Source organism: Hoplias malabaricus, chromosome 12, assembly GCF_029633855.1.
Source record: "Hoplias malabaricus isolate fHopMal1 chromosome 12, fHopMal1.hap1, whole genome shotgun sequence".
Lineage (NCBI taxonomy): Eukaryota > Metazoa > Chordata > Actinopteri > Characiformes > Erythrinidae > Hoplias > Hoplias malabaricus.
Genome location: NC_089811.1, coordinates 20,730,276 through 20,746,841, shown reverse-complemented (window position 1 = coordinate 20,746,841; position 16,566 = coordinate 20,730,276). Strand labels below are relative to the sequence as shown.

General features: G+C 40.8%; 1 long non-coding RNA gene across 1 annotated transcript; it reads left to right on the top strand.

Moving 5' to 3' along the window:
- Positions 1 to 15,996: 15,996 nt before the first annotated feature.
- On the top strand, positions 15,997 to 16,566 carry LOC136710489 (uncharacterized). Its single transcript, XR_010804632.1, has 3 exons — positions 15,997 to 16,064; positions 16,163 to 16,238; positions 16,323 to 16,566. It is a non-coding gene; the product is annotated as an uncharacterized lncRNA (long non-coding RNA).

Sequence of the window (16,566 nt, the reverse complement as noted above, 5' to 3'; positions counted from 1 at the left end):
CTCCTTTGCTACAGTATCAGCTTTACTCTTCTGGAAAGTCTGTAAACTAGATATTGGAACACTGCTATGAGGATTGGATGGAATTCAGTGACAGTGATCTACCTTGTAACCGTCTCTATCATATGCTTAGCACTGATTATGGTAACCTAGGGCCATTAAGAGCTGCTCTAAGGTCTCCCATTTAATGGCAAGCTTATCTACGGAGGTTATTCTAGCAGTAATTAAAGATCTACATCCACAATGAGAACCTTAAGGTACCTTAAATGGGACCCATTATGAAAAAACACATTTATCAGTACATTTCTGCAATAATGTGTTTTTTTTATTTTGGTCCCACCTGCTGGACTGAGTTTCCTCAATCACAGCGCTGGACACATGTTTATGTGAAAGTGTAAAAACGAGGTTAATTGGAGCAAAACAAACAATGATCCTAGAGAAATAACTAAATATTGTGAAAAACATGCTTCTCATTCCAGGCCTCTCATGCTGAATAGAGCTGTGGATCATTCTCATTTAAAAGGACATGGGCTAACACCTGTCATTCTGAGCAGGGCTACTTAGACTGTAGAAGAACAGTTCTGTATTGTGGACAAGGGGTATAACATGTCCCCTTTAAGTCACCAGCTATAACGGTTGCTTACAAAGCAGCAGTAATTCACTGGGAACTGTGTCTACAGTCCAATGAAATTCAGGGGACTGTTCTATAACACAGTGGATGCCTTGGTTTTAAAGGAGAGCTAATCAGCTGGAATTGCCTGAGCCTGGTTGTTTATCATACGTTGTAATAGAATTCTCTGACTCCATTTTTATTGCACATAATGCATTATTATAATAGAGCTGAATATGATCAGGGAATCAACAGGGAGAAAAGGCCTCATCTTTGATGTCTGACTTGGAAGTTTAGTACATCAGCTCAGCAGTCCATCTGGCACAGGACCCATACTGTAACAAGACATCACACAGCAGTGGGAGATTTGAAACACATTCATAAAGAAACACAATCACAGGAAAAGAGCATCAAGTATAATAAGACATCCAGTTTTGTTTCAAAAACTGCAGCCTTATTAATCCCTTATTATTTAACAGTACAATCCCGCTGGCTTTTTCCTGGTATAATATTGACTCCAAGTGCTTCAACTCAAGTGTTTTTATGACTGCTGTTATTTTTACTACACTTTGAAAAAAAGAAAACAGGAAGAGATTTCTTTTCTGTAACATCTCTGTAATTTGTTCTAGACAACACTGAGATCAGAGGAATGACAAACAGAGACTTTGGCTGAAGTCTCCTGCTTTTGAGGAGAAAAGCTCAGGAATCTCATGTCTTATCTAAATTTTTGGTGGAAATCTTTGGAGAAAGTTTTACTCTGGGCTCAGATTTACTGAGATAACTCACGTGTCCCTCTTCAGTTGAACTAAAGGCAGGAACACAACCTATTCTCATCTAAGATTAAAGGAATACAAGGTAAAATATACACCTGGGGTATTTTTCGCTCCTGCGGCTCCCCCCTAATGTTATTAATGGGGAAGAGGAGGAAGGGGATGGTTTCCTAGCCTCCTGCAAATGTTACAGAGTGCAATTTCTGCAGTGCTGAGCCTGGAGTAGCAACTACAGACGCTCTATTGTCCCTATTACAGCTCAGTGGAGTATGATGAGGATTTTGAATCAACAAAAGCCTTTTTCCCTAGAGGCCATCCAACTGGTGGAATGGAAATGTATTCAGATATTTTTCCTTTTTACTTTTTTGCAGTTTAAATTGGAAGGGATTTTCTTCTTCCTATTTCTATTATTATTATTATTATTATTATTATTATTATTATTATTATAGTTTCCCTCAATATATTTTGTGACTGCAGTCTTGCATTACATATCCTAAGGGACACATCATGTAACTCACAGAAAAGCATAGAAGATTAGAAGAGATGGCACAAATAGTGACCACTTGGGATTATGCAGAAATAGCAATAAAACATTAATTTGGCAATACAGTATCACTGGACATTTCAACATATATATATATATATATATATATATATATATATATATATATATATATATATATATATATATATATATATATACACATTACAGTAATACAGTAATGTGCAGAAATCTTAGGCACCTAAGATAATATTGTCATGTACTCACGTAGCACATGGCTCTTTGTTGTTGTTCCTGTCTCCGCCCTAGACCCGTCTTAGTTTCACCTCCTCGTCAGTGTCTCATTTGTAATCCTGCCTCCTTGTTGTCTGTTCCAGGTGTCCCTTGTCTGTGTCACTTCCTGTTGTTTGGACATTCCTCATTCCCTTGAAGTCAGTCTTTGTATCTCTCTTGTCTCATGTCTGTTTGTGTATTTACTCTGTTTAGCTCTGTGTCTGCCTCTGTCAGTCCACCCAATCCTGATATATATATATATATATACAAAATAATATTTTTTTCTCTATAAAGAAGTAGGTGTGAGTTTGAAGAACAACATTTGTTCTCCTTGAATTCATGAATTTGTTAAATAAACAGCACCCATTATTTAAAATAATTATTTATATATATATGTATAATTGGTTAAACTAGGTACTGGATGAAAACCTCAGATATGGACTGCCATGAGGAGAGATTTGGAAAAGTTAAACCAACACATTCACACACAAAATATCACACTTACTGGAATAATACCATTTGCTTTTATTCTAATGTTGGCTATTTTTGTTTGTTTGCTTGTTACTGCTCATATAAATATTTTTTAAATCTCAATCTCTGGTGCCTAAAACCTTTGCACAGTACTGTATATGCATGGATGAGGGGGGCTGTCCTGTTTTCTTTGATTTGCTACATGACCACCTTCCCATTGGAAAAACTTGCCCTTGATCCAATTTGGCGGCCCCCTCACTCATTATTTGCTGGGGTATTCAAATATGTCATTTTCCCTTTCGTTTCTGAAATAAAAGGGTGTTCAGCAACTTTTGACTCAGCCATGATATATAATAATAAGTATATATAAGTTTCACAGGCCAGTATTTTTACCTGTAGCCAACCCGAGGACTGAACCAGGCATTTGTGTTGCAGAATATCACATTCTACAGCTGCGTGACATGCTCTTTTCTCACATCTGACCTCAGTTACATGCTACACTGAGTAGCCTTTGTGTAGAATATTCAAGCTGCCAACAGAGCCCATTGTAAATCTCCTCCAGGTTTGTCTCTGCTTTTCTGGCATAAACAGAGCCTGAATCAGGCTGGACATCTCCAGAGGACTTTGGTATTCAGTGCTGTGCTTGACTGATAAAGCAGGACTTCCTGGATACAGAGAGAAAATATTCTCCTCACATCTATGCCAGAAATAAAATCCTGTCCTCCAACACACAACATACACCTCCATCTTTTCTCTGCTCATCCAGTATTTTCCCCTGAAATTGAGAGCATTAATAAGCTTATAGGGGCGGCATGGTGGTGCAGCAGGTAGTGTTGCAGTCACACAGCTCAGGTGTCGTAGGGTTGTAGGTTCAAGTCCCACTCCGGGTGAATGTTTGTGAGGAGTTTGGTGTGTTCTCCACGTGTCCACATGGGTTTCCTCCAGGTGCTCTGGTTTGGATTGGTGGATTGGTGATTCAAGAGTGTCCGTGAGTGTGTGTCGAGTTGTGAGGGACTGGCATCCCCTCCAGGGTGTGTTCCTGTCTTGCGCCCAGTGATTCTGAGGGGGCTCTGGACCCACCGCAACCCTGATTTGGACTGAGTGAATAAGCTTGTATTCTTATGTTAAAACTTCACACAAATGTAAGAAACTTTTCTGTGGATCTGATTGCATTCAGGCTCAAAACCATCACTGAGTTTGCAGGATTACCTCAGTCATCCAGAAAGTATTGAACAGTGTTCCATCTGAGCATATCGACGGACGCTCTGGCTGATGGTGCACATTAAGCATAGTGGCTTTAGACTCGTGCAGCTGCTCCAAAATGTCCCATTTTGTTACAAACTTTTAATCATAAAGTGTACTGCAAAATGATTCTGTGGTTCTGCGACTGTCTGACTGTGACAGATGCTTAATATAACAACAAGACAGAGCTTTTCTTTCCCATTTCTTTTGTCAAAAAGAATCCACCTCCAAAATATATTCCCCAAAGGGAAACCAGCGCAGACATCTTTTCACTTCATAAATCCAAGGCTCGAAATGATCTCAATTACACTAAGGGAAGCAGTGCTGAAAGAAGAGAGAGAGGTTAGCACCACTGGGACACGGTGCTCTTCTAATATCTAATCCCTTTTCTTTCCATTAACAGGAAAGGAAGGAAAACACTTAAGTTGAACTTAAGTGTGCTGTTCACTGATCTGTCACAAGATTAAAACCACGGATGGGTGAAGTGTATAGCAATGATAATTTCATTAAAGCAGCACCTGTCAAGGGGTGGGACATGTTACACAGCAAGAGACCAATCACTTCTTGAAACTGATGTTTTGGAAGAAGGAAATATGCACAAGTTTAATAATCAGAGTGCACATAACACAAGTGCAAATGTATGATGGTTAGACCCCTGGATTAGTGCACCTTAAAAAAAAATAACAGGCCTTGTAGGTCTTGAGTTCCCCTGGTATGCAGGGGTTAGTACCTAACAATAGTGGTGCAAAAGAGGATAACCGGTGAACCAGCAACAGTGTCGGGGTGCCCAAGGTGAGGAGGTAATGATAGCCCCTTTGGTTTGACCCCACAGAAGAATATATTTTTAGCACAAATGGTTGAAATTTTTAAAACTAGCTCTCACTTAAAGATGTCAGAACATGCAGTGCTCTGCAGCTTGGTGTGTATGAGGCTGCATAGCCTAGCGGGTGCCCATGCTGATCCAAGTCTAACACATCTATACTGGGCAAGTGTGCATCAGAACTGGACCATGCATCAGTGGAAGAATGTGGCCTGGTTTTATGAATCACATTTTCTTTTACATCAAGTGGACACCTGGGTGCACGTGCATCACTTCCCTGGGGAACAGGGGGCATTTGTGTGGCATTGGTATGCACATAGCACCTATTAGGGGTGGGAGATATTGCCATAAAATAATATCATGATATTTCAGGGTATTTTGGTGATAACAATATGTTTGGTGATATGAACAAAACACTGAAAAAAATGTTAATAATGTGAATAAAATATATTTTTACACAATACAACAGTTATTTTGTAACCAAACCACCTGCCTTTTTTAGAGCATATTCCTCCATCTCAGAGCCGATTTCCAAAGTAGTTCACTGTATCTAAATCACTTATGTAAAAAACGTAGGCCATATTATGGGTAACTGCATGATGCCATTACATAGAATTTTTATATCGTTCTAAAAATTATGACGATATTATCGTGAACGATATGGCACAGGCCTAGCACCTACATAAACAAGGTTGCAGACAAAAAACATGCCTTTAAGGCAACGGTATTTCCTGTTGGCTGAGGGGCCTTGTTAGACTGGAAAATGCCTTGTCACTCTGCAAAGATACTCCTGAATGTTTTGAGGAATATGAGATCAATATGAGCAGACTTTGCATCTAATTTTCAGATCTCCATGCCTTGGCAGGCTTAAAGAGTTCTGGTGGCACGATATTAGGCAGTTGATATAAATGGTATTGATGTTCTGTGTAAGTCCCACCAGATGTAGACAGCCCTTATATTCAATGAATTCAACTTCTTTAGTGCACTCTTATGGTGCACACACAGCTTGAAAGCTACACTGAAAATCATGACATGAAATGGGAGGTTCTGAAACAGCTGCACAAGTTTTGAAAGATAAAACAGTTCTGTTTGACCATTCATTCATTCATTGTCTGTAACTTCTTATCCAGTTCAGGGTCACAGTGGGTCTGGAGCCTACCCAGAATCATTGGGTGCAAGACAGGAACCTATGGACACTTTTTGAGTCTCTCCAGTCTACCTACCAACATTTGTTTTTTGGACCATGGGCGCACCCGGAGGAAGCCCACACGGACACGGGGAAAACACACCAAACTCCTCACAGACAGTCACCCGGAGTGGAAATTGAACCCACAACCTCCAGGGCCCTGGAGATGCGTGACTGCGACACTACCTGCTGCCATCATAACTATAATTCTATTAAAACTGACATTTGTTTATTCACTGCTCTTTTGTCTGTTATTCTGGTGTCGACCAGTGGAGAATGGGTCCCCTGTTAGAATCTCGGTTATTCTCAAGGTTTCTTCCTGGGAGTTTTTCCATTGCCATTGTCACATCTTCTAGCCCACATGGGGCTACCCATCTTTAAAAAGCAGTCTATATAAAAAAAAAAACACCTGATATAAGTTGAATATATAAATATCCTTAAATATTTAACTGTTTATTTGGTGCATTCAACATGGTGAATCATTACCACAAGTCAGTGGAGAAAGAGAGTTCTCTCTCCGTGTGTGTGTGTGTGTTCACAACACGGTGTATGTGAGTCACACTGGTATAAAACACATAGATCAGTGTGACAGAACAGCCCTCAAGCAAAGCTTAAGCAGAGCATGGCAGCAGTGTCCAGAGCCTGAAGCAGTCCACACAGCTGCTGACCAGTCTGAGATTCGGCTTTAGCTGAGATGATCATGGCCAACATAAAAATCCTCCATTCTGCTATTTCTTTTCATGCCGTTTGATCTCAGCTTCTGATCTGTCACTCTTGTCTGAGTGTCTGAGAACCCTCAGCACAGCTCACTCAGCTTGCTATTGAAAATGGACCACAGCTTAGTCAGCAAGTGTTCTGTTAAATATAAGGGGATATGCGATTTATGTTGTCAGAATTAAACATGTTAATGCAAACTAATCATTTACCAAATTTGGTAGGCTACAACTTAATTATAATAATTCACTCTTCTAACAGAGCCCTGTGATATACTAGTGATTTTATGTAGCAATTTCAAACATTGCGTTGCTGTTGAGTTCAGATGGTAGATTATCTCATACACACTGAGAGAGAGAGAGAGAGAGAGAGAGAGAGAGAGAGAGAGAGAGAGAAAAGAGAGAGAGAGAGACAGAGAGAGAGAGCAAATTAGCAAATTAAGAGATTCTAATTTTAAACATCATTAAAACCACACTGAGGTATTATAATAATGTTAAAGAGAATGGTTTACTTGAGCTAGTTTGTCATGCATATCACCGTACACATTTACCTTCCTCCCAAATATACAATGTACAAATACACAAAGTAGTAGCACTGTATTTTTATTCTTGCTATTACATTTTTTCCAATTGATACACATTACTAATAAAAAGCAGGTAGTGTCATAGTCACACAGCTCCAGGGACCTGGAGGTTGTGGGTTCGATTCCCGCTCTGGGTGACTGTCTGTGAGGAGTTGGTGTGTTCTCCCAGTGTCCGCGTGGGTTTCCTCCGGGTGCTCCGGTTTCCTCCCACAGTCCAAAAACACTCGTTGGTAGGTGGATTGGTGACTCGAAAGTGTGTGTGTTTGTGTTGCCCTGTGAAGGACTGGCGCCCCCTCCAGGGTGTATTCCTGCCTTGCGCCCAATGATTCCAGGTAGGCTCTGGACCCACCGTGACCCTGAACTGGATAAGCGGTTACAGATAATGAATAAATGAATATTTTTTAATCAATCAACAGCATTAAAGCACATACTTTACTACTGGTACCTGGCATCTATCTATCTATCTATCTTTACACTTATATAGTGCTTTTCTAGACACCCAAGAACGCTTTACAGTCCACACTGCTCAAAACGCTCAGAACACTCAATCCGGAAGCAGCAGCCAAACGCACACAGCGTACTCTCGACCAGGAACGACCGTCCACCTGGAGGACTGCATCGAGCACTAAGATTTCAACCAGGACATTCATTCACATACACACTCATTCACCAGGACATGTATTAGAGAAGCCAATTCACCTACCCTCCATGTTTTTGGACTGTGGGAGGAAACCGGAGACCCCAGAGGAAACCCACGCAGACATGGGGAGAACATGGAAACTCCACCCAGATGGGACTTGAACCCAAGATCCCAGCGCTGAGGCGAACGTGCTAACCACTAATCCACCATGCCCCCTCTTCTCATAGAAGAATCCTGCCAAAATGCCAAATAAAATGCAGTGTGTAAGATATAGAGCAATATTTTAGCAGCAATGGGGGTAACTAGGAATCATTGTGTTTTTGTTAGCTTAGAAGCCCTTCATATTTATACAGGAAGGGAGTCCTCTTCCATGTTGCATCTCCACATTTATAAATTAGAATGGACACTACAGTGATTCCTTCACATTTTTATGATGAAGCTTGGACTGGGAGGAGTGAGGAGGTATCCAGCACATTCTAATTTGCAAAACCTAGTGCTAGATCCCACTAAATCTTACACACTGCACTTTTAATTACAAGTTACATTTCTGCAAAGATTAGGTTATAAGATAATGCATATTCTAAAAGAAGTGGAAAGTTAAAGTAGAATAGAGTTTCAAATCATATAAAGCAAGATATAGAGAATGTGGATGTTCAGTCCTGCTCCACCCGATGACAATGATCCTCAGCAGTGGCTCATCACAAACTCATTAACTCTGCTTCTTAAAGAAACACTAGGTAGCATGGATTGAGTATTGATTTGCATGTTGTCTGTGTTTCTGCCTGTTTTGAGCCAGCCTGGCCTAATCTAGGTATCCTGTCCACTCACCTCCATTATTGCAGAAAGTGAGTGTCTTGTAAAGAACGCAAGCTGTAATAAAGAAAAAGGACAGAGATTAAATATGAAACAAACTAAGTAATATATTTAGTTGTTGTGGCTTCTGTGTAATGTTCTGTTAAATATATTTTTTTCTGCTCATTTCCCTTGATGCTGAACAGTTAGCTTGTGCTTAATGGTTGTTTTTGCCAGGAAATGTAGTAAATGAGGTGTGGGGGTCTTACTTTGCACATTACTATAGCTTTAAATGGCTGACACCACTTAAAATGGAAAAATGTATTAAGTCCCGAAGTGTCACATTATGATAATGATGTGAAGATATTCAGGTTTACTAATCACAGGACTGACAGTACATCTGCCATAGCATTTCCCCAAAAACATTTTCACATGCAGTTTTTATTAAAGTGTACTAAATCAACTCTAATTTTCATCTTTGAGCTTTTACTGAGGACGCATGGATAAGTGCTGTGAGTGCAATAAAACCCCAATCAGACATTACCCCTTAAATGTGATGAAAAAAAAAACTCTTTTTATAAAATCCACAAGAGGTTTCCTCACCAGTTGCTGGCTCTCAGGTCTCTTTCTGTGCCTAAATGGGGTTCTATATGTGGTTAATATTGACGTAAGTTAAACTTCAGCCACATACAGTAATTTTTTTCCCCTTAAACCTACTGTACCACCTTAAAAAAATTCATCTGAATTAACAAAAAAGAGATATATATCTGTAAGGCAATATGCTTACTAAAGGGGTCACGTTCAGGTTTTATCTATTGCTGGCCTCAGTGTTATATTGTAACAGTGGCAAGAGACCAGGCAGGGTTGGGACTCATGGAAGAGCTGTTATTGTTGCTGTGTTTGTGTGTATGGAACATGGTGTGTGGTGTTTTTTGGCATGGGCAGAGCAGTATTCATTGTCATGGAAGCTTGTGTGATGGTAAATAAGTGCTTTGTCAATCCTGCCATATACCAAGCCCAAATTCTGAGTGTTCTCTTGTTCCCTACATCCTTTCCCAGATGTTGAATATGGAAGGTTGTTGGCAGTATGGCTGTGTCTAAATACCCATCTCTGAGTCGGCCACATAATTATTTTTGCTCATTTGTGCCTAAAAGAACAGAAAATCATCATGGAGGGTAATTCATGCCACCCTGGCCACCGGCAAGCACACAGACTGCATGCTGCTGTTTACAGGGATGGTCAGGTCCCATTTCAGGGTGGAGTTTGTGTTATACAGACTGCTGATAGATATGCTATGTGGTTGATGATGAACTCCTTTTGGGTGTATTTGGTTTAATTGAGGCTTTGTGGGGGAGAATTTCAAGGAAGTCTCTTTGCTTTATTTCTCCTCTTCACTTTCTTTAGAGGACAAGTCCTTTCCCACCTTCATTTTGGCTCCAGATCTGCAGAACTGTGCAAGACCCCTCCTGTAGTATAAGAGGAGTCCAGCATGAAACAGAATATAACGTCAGGAAAAGAGAGTCTGCGTGAAAGTTTTAAATATAAAGGGACTGGACAAGAGGGTGGACACAGATGGTGGGAGATCCTGTCTCTGAGTGACACTGTTAAGCCATAATGAACCACTCAGTGTTGTACAACCACCTACAGTAGAGAGATTTACATTGGATTGTGTCTGTTAGCATTTTGAGCAAGTACCGTTTGCTCTCTCTCCATCATCTATTGTTCTCACACTCCCCTTTTGTCTCATATTTTCTTCTTGCCCTTTCCTGTTCTCTCCCACTGACCTCAGGGAATTTCCACTGATGTTTTATAAGAACGTAGCTCATGATGCTGGGGCAGATGGAGCCTGGAAGTCAGTTAGTGTCCTGACTACTGAAACAGGGTCCAGTCTGGCCGTCTATTCCAGTGTGTCCTGGGAGAGGTTATGTCAGCGATACCTGCCAGGTTCCAAGAGGCTCTGAGTTGGAAGTCTACAGGGGGGCCAGCTACCTTTTCCCTCACTCCACTGCTCCTGCTGTGGAGGACGGCCCTGAGGAGAGAGGTCACTACTGTCTTCACTCCACAGCTTGCACACTTTGTGGATGCCTCTGGAAAAGCCTAGTATGTGGCATGTGATGAAGTCTTGTTCCAGTGGGCAAAGTTATTGGCATCAGGCTCTTCTACACAAAGGTGCTGGAGGTCCCTGTACAAACCAATAGAGAAGAGAACAGCTGAGAGTGATACATAATTGGTACATATTGACCCCACTTTAGGGGTGGGGTGTATTTTCTGTGGCATAGAGAAAAACGTAGAGCATCTGTTTGTGCCGTGTTTGAGGCAAAGAAGTGTGGGGGTCTGGGCTTTGTGTGTGGGTCCAAAGCCTGCATGACTTTGTGCCTAAATAGTCAATGTATGTGTGTGGTTAAGGGAAACTTGCTGTCCGGCTCACTAGGAAGAATAAAGTACGTGGCAGTGGAAGGCTGGACCTAGCACAGCTTCTGAAAGCCATGGCAACAGTGATGCTCAGGGTGGAATTTGCATTTTTTTAAATGACTACAGGTTTTTAATCAGAAGTGGGGACAAGGACTGGTGGATTCTGAAGAAAGAGGATGAGGAGGATTTGATTTGGTCTTTAAATGGTATTTTAATGTTTTTGCTCTTTTTTTAAATGAGGAATATTAACTATGAAATGTTTTTCTATGAAATGTGAAGACTTTCAAGGTCTCCTTGCTCTCTCTGTCTACATCTCACTTTGCTCTGTCTTGCTCTCTCCACTTCTTTTTTTAGAGTTTGTTTCACTTTTAGCTTGTTTTGATGAGCGTTTTAATACCAGTGTTTTATTCTGGGTTTTAGATACTGTAAGAAGAAACAGAAAAGCTAAAATGGTGATTTATTTTAGTAGGAAAGCTTATTATGTAATGTTTGCTTTTTAAAAAGACCACGATCAAAGTAGAAGGTCAAAGTGAAAGTGGGAATTATTGGGGGGGGGGGCGTGGCCTCTTTGACTTTTACTGAACTTTTAAAATGAATGCAATGCTGCTTTAAATTTTGAAACAACTGAGTGAATACATTTTGGTTAAAATTTATCTGGACCCAGGAAGAGAAGTGTATTCTTTTAGAAGAATATGGAAAAAAGAATAAAGCACAGTGTTATCAGGAACTGTTAAACTGCATGGAACTCATGGTTGCGCTGTGTGGAGTGTCCCGCTAGTGACATATATTGCTTGACAGTTTGGCTTTAGCTTTAGGCAAGATTTTATGTAGGATTTTAAGTGAATACCTATAGGAAAAAAATTACGGCATTTTTTTCTGCAACACACTTAACATTATGGGATGTTTAAAGGCAATCTTAAGGGAAAATGTTCAAATAAGGTGTTTTATGCAACTCCATTATGATATTTTGGTGATTTTTTGACTCATGACATTGACTCCTGCTGAAATGAGACACATCGTCATGGAATTCTATGCAGACCTCTACAGCACTTTACACCACCAACCCTGTCAGCAGGGATGAACATTTGGATGGACTTCCCAAACTGTGTGAACCACAAGTCAAAGCTTTGGACTGACATTGAGCTACATGAGCTGACAGCCGCCAAACAGCAGCTTTCATCTGGACTGTTTCTTGGCATCCATAGTCAGCCACTTGTATTTTATAAACACTTTCAGGACATTATTTGGCTGGAACTGCTTGAAGTTTTTACATGGTGTGCTTGGAGACTGCCCCTCGGCTGCACAACTGCTGTTCTTTTCCTTCTTCCTAAGAACTGGGACAAAATATAACAATGTATTCAAATTGGGCGGCATGGTGGAACCCGACACACACCTTCATCTTTTCTCTGCTCAACCAGTATTTTCTACTGAAATTGAGAGCATTTATAAGCTTGTAGGGGTGACACAGTGGTGAAGCATGTAGTGTTGCAGTCACAGAGCTCCAGTGTCGTGGGGTTGTGGGTTTGAGCCCTGCTCCGGGTGACTGTCTGTGAGGAGATAGGTGTGTTCTCCCTGTGGGTTTCCTCCGGGTGCTCCGGTTTCCTCCCACAGTCCAACAACACATGTTGGTAGGTGGATTGGTGACTCAAAAGTGTCCGTAGGAGTGAGTGAATGTGTGTGTGTCACCCTGCAAAGTACTGGCACCCCCCACCTCCAGGGTGTGTTCCGTCTAGTGGTTCCGGGTAGGCTGCGGACCTAATGCGACCCTGAACTGGATAAGCGGTTGCAGATAATGAATGACTGTATTCAAAATTAAAATGGGGTGTTGGGTGATTTTTTTTCACCTTAAATAAAATTTAGATTTAATTTTGCAATTATTTTTAATAAAATAATTAATTTCATTTTTCACTTTCATATATATTTAATAATTTATTTTTTTCATTTTCAGATCCTATTTTTTTCAGCCCTGATCTGGCATGGGAGGTGGGACCTCAGCTGAAAGGGGTGTGGCATAATGACTGACAGCATAACAAAGAAGCTGGAGGACTGTCCTCAGTGTTAACTATGAGAAATATCACTGAACACTCGCACATGTAATTAAATGGCTGTATAAACTTTTGCCTTTGTTCTCCATCTGTCAGTGAATGAGTGAGGGAAGGCAGGACCTAATGGATCTGTTTTGCTGAATCCAGGCATTCAGGCTACAAATGGAACAGAGATTTCTGTACTGCTGCGTGGTCTGCTACAGCCTCTGTCCTCCTACGTTTGTATTATGACTGAAGGAGATTGACTTGACAAGAACAACTGGGTTCTACCAGTCCGTACTAAGAGCCTGGGGCTCAGTTATAAACACCACAATGACTGAGGTTGAGACGGTTTTCTCCATCAAGGAGGAGCCTGTGTTTTTTTAATCCCCTTCTCAGGTCAACTGTGCTATGGCCTTCACTTTCTGGTCACTCAAAACTGGGAGTACAGGGTCCTGGAATTCAACTGATACTTTGAGAGTGCAGACTGGGATCCTGTCTGGCCGGCTGCTGCAGACAGTCCTGTGGGAGGTCATCCTGGCCCTGCCTGCCAATTCAGGGAGGCTTTAGAACATAGAACATCACAGATGGGGAGAGGATGGATCCTTTCATTCTCTTAACACGGGAATCATTTCTGAAGATGTGTGATGCTGTCTGGAATGATGGATCTGTTGAGGAAATGGTGTAAAGCTGGGAGTTTTATTGACAAATTGTCTATACATGTTTGGACCCAGATATGTGGGTTTAGCAAGGTGCAGTGGGGCTGTGGTTGTAATGGGATGTAAATACCACATTTAGCACAGCGGTAGTGGTCGTGGGCTAGGTATGTGGGAAAGCCTCACCTGCAGGTATGCCATTAAAGTGCACAGGAAGAGGGAGCACAAGGACAAGGTGTGTCTTCCACATGGATTCTCAATGAGCAGTGGTGTAGGAGTGCTTTATTTCAAGGGACTTTATGCCCGAGTCCTGCATGTCTGAGGTGGTGGTGGGTTGTCTTTTTAAAGTTACTGCAAAATTTTTAAATATCTTTTTTGCTTTTTATTTGTGTATATTCAGTTTGTCCACCAGGTGTGGTGTTTTTTTTTTTTTTTTTTTCAGGAAAACTCTGAGGCAATAAAAAATGTGACACAGACCACTTTCCACTAGTGGGGGAACATGATTTTAACTGCACAGGTGATGTTTTGTATAGGAACCACATTGAGCCTGTCCCATCAACCAGACACATCCTGAATATGGTTCAAATTCATTACCTAGTATTATACACCCAGTATTATAAAACAGCAAGTGTTTGTATCCCCTTATTATAGGCTACTGGAGAGACTACATACATAGCTGAATCTAAGTAAGATTAAGCATTCAGTGCAGAATAGACCCATCATATGTTTTGCCATTTGATTTTATATTGTTTGGAGTCCCCAAAAGCAGCAACACTCAATACAATGAGCCGCTACCTCAATATACTTCAGAGTTTAAAATAAACAAATTACTCTGATGTCTTGTATTCTTTATGAAGCTATGATTTTAAATACAATACCATTTTAGATTTACCAGACTCATTAGGTGTATTTGCACAAAATATTGGTATCAGATCGGTATTGCAGATACCAGCCTGAAATTTATCAGACCTGAAAGGAAATCAGTGGTATTGAACATCACTAGTAACCTTTTTTTGATACAGTAGTGGAATCAGCCATCTTTTATTGAGTGGTCTGGAGTGGACAAACTCATTTGGAAGGCCTACTCTGCCCTGGGAAGCCCTATAGACCCAGTACAGGTGGTGGGAGAGAGGAGGATGTTAACCAATTAATATCCGTGCTGGAGAATGACTCTCACCCCATGTATGGGACTCTGACAGCACTGGGCAGTTCCTTCAGTGACCAACTGCTTCACCCCAAGTGTGTGAAGGAACACTATCAAAGGAACACTACCCTTCCTTCCTGCTGCTGTTAGACTTTAGAGAGATATATGAGGCACTTTTTGTAACTTCGTTTTGACAGGTCATTTGGGCCAATCAGAGCGCGCCACGTCATCAAGCCCCGCCCCCTTTTGGGAGGGAAGTCCCGCCCCCTTGTCCAATCAGAAGCGTGTATTTGACAGGAAGTCCCGCCCTCTCGTCCAATCAGAAGCGTTTATTTGCTCGGAAGTCCCGCCCTGTCATCGACCAATCATAAGTGTGTATTTTCCCGCCCTTGTTCAAAAGTCCCGCCCTCGCTTCGTCCAATCGCAAGCGTGTATTTTACCCCCGGATTTCCCGCCCTCCCCTCAACCAATCATAAACGTGTATTTTAACCGTAATTCCCGCCCTTCGCTCTGTTTTATTATAGATATCTACGACCCCCCACGATGAACCCCTTTATCGCGCGCGCACATACGCGAGCCCCCCACCCCTTTATCGCGCACACACGCGCGCACAGGCTCTGTTTCATCACAGGTGTCAAGTCACGAGCTACGCTTTATCAGTCGCACACTCGCTACCGTAATCGCTAACGATCAACCACCCCACCCCTTTTATCGAGCGCACACACATAAGTGAACCCCCCACCACTTTGGAATTACAGGAATCGTCAAACGGTCTCAACCCCCCCATCAAACGGTTATGACACACGCACGTACCCCCACACACACACATACAGGGTATACATAAGTACATTTTTAATTTTCTAACTCCAAGTTCTAAATGATTAATGGTGTTTTAGTGATTAAAGATTGTTTTAAAATCGTTCATTTTCTCCCCCGGTCTATGACCCACACCCCAAAACATACTGTTTTCATATCTAGGAGCTCAAAAATCTACGCATTACACGCTGACATTCAACTTTGTATGATATACTGCTCGGACTGGAACCAAAAGGTAAGAACTGACATTTATAACGTAAAATAAGATTAATTTAAGAATATTACTTTATATTTCATTTTAAAAATGTTATATATTTATTTATTTATTTTATTTTTATTTTTTAGATTAAGAACAAACAAGAACAGACGTGATGGCTAATATTTTACAAGCTCCAAGACTAAGTCCTTAGGGTAAGTAAATATATATATATATTTATATATAAATGTGTATATATATATGTAATATGTATTTTATAATGTTATTCATGAAAATTTTCGTATCTCTTTAGTCAAACGTCCTAAACAGTTATGAACTGGAGACACCTCCTACTTGAACACATCCACTTATGATGAAGCTCTTCCCCTGTAAGTAAAGTACAATATGTTATTCATAATTTTGTGTGTATTTCCTAGTCCTAATTGAAGCTTTTTGTATTTTTTCATCCTTAGATTTCAGTAAAAACAATCTGAAACTATTATGATGCTACTTTCTACGAATGCTGTCGTCTGTGAAGAGCCATCGACTGTTGACTCAAGAATGTAAAACTTATTTTATTTAATGTTTATTTATTCATTTGCTTTATTGTATTAGTCAAATGGCGCAAAAACGCCCTAACAACGAGGTTTTAAACAATGAAGCTAAGAAGCCTAACATCAGTCCTTTTTCACATGATTTAAATAGCACTCAGATAAT